Here is a 2,932-nt window from a genome sequence, read left to right as displayed (position 1 = left end):
CTCCGTGTATCGGAGAGGTATCTCTAGGCCCTCTCGGTAATGCTCATCACTATAAGCCTTGCAAGTAATGTGACTAATGAGTTAGTTGCGGGATGAAGCATTACAGAATGAGTAAAGAGACTTTCCGGTAACGATATTGAACTAGGTATGATGATACCGACGATCGAATCTCGGGCAAGTAACAAACCGATGACAAAGGGAACAGCGTATGTTGTTGTGCAGTTTGACCGATAAAGATCTTCGTAGAATATGTAGGAGCCAATATGAGCATCTAGGTTCCGCTATTGGTTATTGATCGGAGATGTGTCTCGATCATGTCTACAATTCTACATAGTTCTCAAACCCGTAGGATCCGCACGCTTAACGTTCCATGATGATTTGTATTAAGAGTTATGTGTTTTTGATGACCAAAGTTTGTTCGGAGTCCCGGATAAGATCACGGACATGACGAGGAGTCTCGAAATGGTCAAGACAAAAAGATTGATATATTGGAAGGTTATATTCGGACACCGGAAAGGCTTCAGAAGAGTTCAGACATTTTTCGGAGTACTGGGAGGTTACCGGAACCCCCCGGGGGAAGTAGTGGGCCTTAATGGGCTATAATGGAAAGGAGAGGAGGGCCGTAGGGTGGCCGCGCCCCCTCCCCCCTCCCCCCATGGCAGGTCCGAATTGGAATAGGGAGGGGGCGGCACCCCCTCTTTCCTTCTCCCTCTCCTACTCCTTCCCTCTTTCCCCCTCTTGGAAAGGAAGGGGACTCCAACTAGGATTGGGAATCCTAGTTGGACTCCCCTATGGCGCGCACACCTCCTGGCCACCGGCCTCCTCCCTCCCTTCTTTATATATGGGGGCAGGGGGCATCCCAAAGCACAACAGACAATCTCTTAGCCGTGTGTAGTGCCCCCTGTCGGTGTCAAAACTGGCGGATCTCGGGTAGGGGGTCCCGAACTATGCGTCTAGGCGGATGGTAACAGGAGACAAGGGACACGATGTTTTACCCAGGTTCGGGCCCTCTTGATGGAGGTAAAACCCTATGTGCTGCTTGATTGATATTGATGATGTGGGTATTACAAGAGTAGATCTACCACGAGATCAAGGAGGCTAAACCCTAGAAGCTAGCCTATGGTATGATTGTTGTTCGTCCTATGGACTAAAGCCATCCGGTTTATATAGACACCGGAGAGGGCTAGGGTTACACAGAGTCGGTTACAATGGTAGGAGATCTACATATCCGTATCGCCAAGCTTGCCTTCCACGCCAAGGAAAGTCCCATCCGGACACGGGACGAAGTCTTCAATCTTGTATCTTCATAGTCTTGGAGTCTGGCCGATGATGATAGTTCGGCTATCCGGACACCCCCTAATCTAGGACTCCCTCAGTAGCCCCTGAACCAGGCTTCAATGACGACGAGTCCGGCGCGCATATTGTCTTCGGCATTGCAAGGTGGGTTCCTCCTCCGAATAATTTATAGAAGATTGTGAACACCAGGATAGTGTCCGGCTCTGCAAAGTAAATTCCACATTCCACCGTAGAGAGAATAATATTTACACAAGTTCAATCTGCTGACGTATTTCGTGGCGTGACGTCACACCACAACCAAGCCTTTACTTGAATCGTTTTTATTATACCACCTCAGCGCGTTTAGCGAAGCGGTTTCCTTGGCACGTCTTGTCGAAGCAGAGATCGTGTTCCCCTTATCCCGGGATTCTCATCAATACGGATGTGGGTAACCCAACCGCGCCCGTTGCCACGCCCCTCCATCGAAGGCGGGTTCCAAACAGTCACGAGGAAGGCTCTTGGTATTCTCCCTCTTTATAATGAGACCAAGGCCCGTTCCTTTTCTTCAATCCTCAATCGAATCCTCCCCTCGCCCCGAGTTCCAACACCCAGGGCTCCAGATTCGGGCACTTCGGACCTTCGACAATGTCCGGCTCCGACCTACAGGGCCGGTGGATGCCCTCCTCCGTCACGGAAGAGGACGTGCTAAAGCTGAGAGACGCCAGGTACTTAACCTACGAGATTTCGTATAGGTTGCCTGCCCAAGGGCAAGTCATTCCTACTCCTGAGCCTGGCGAGAGTGTCGTGTTCGTGTCTCACCTCCGTCGAGGTTTAGGCTTCCCGATGGATCACTTAGTGAGGGGGCTCCTGTTTTACTATGAGCTGGAATTCCACGACTTGGCTCTGGAGTCTATCCTCTACATCTCATCATTTATTGTCGTCTGCGAAGCCTTCCTCCGCACTACCCCTCACTTCGGTTTGTGGCTCAAAACCTTCAATGTGGAGCCGAAGATGATTGAGGGGCGTCAGGCAGAGTGCGGCGGGGCGGTTATAAGCAAGAGGGTCGATGCTCCATGGCCCGAGGGCTCTTTTCAGGAGGAGCTCGGCTTGTGGCAACAGGAGTGGTTCTATATCACCGCTCCCAGGGGCAGCAGGCAGAGGCCTCCGCCCACCTTTCGCTCGGGCCCTCCACAATGGCTGACGTCATGGGTCAACAAAGGGTTTGAATGGCAGCCGTCCAAGGACATACCCCTATTGCAGGGCCGGATTCGAGACCTCCAAGAAAGGGAGATCACTCTGGTCGTAGTGACGCAGGTTATGCTGATTCGGCGTCTTCTGCCCTGCAAGCGTCGCCCCCTCCGCCTGTGGGAATTCAATCCGGAGGGACCACGAGCTCTCCAACACTTCATGGGCACAAAACCCGTAGAGATGTACAAACTATTCTTCGGATCACAAGAAATGTGTCCGGACTTGACCGAGGACGCTAGCCTAAGCTGCAATCGCCCGGATACTCAAGTAAGTAGCCCTGTGTCCGGACATATCATCCATTTATTTATCATGGATTTGCCTTTTAATCGGCTATCCCTTGAACATGAGTGGATAGCGCAAGCAAAACTGATACGGTGTTCGGCCCCCCCTCCCTGAGACCACGCCGGAT

The sequence above is a fragment of the Triticum aestivum genome, chromosome 5B (assembly GCF_018294505.1).
Source record: "Triticum aestivum cultivar Chinese Spring chromosome 5B, IWGSC CS RefSeq v2.1, whole genome shotgun sequence".
Lineage (NCBI taxonomy): Eukaryota > Viridiplantae > Streptophyta > Magnoliopsida > Poales > Poaceae > Triticum > Triticum aestivum.
Note: the sequence above shows the minus strand (reverse complement) of the source record.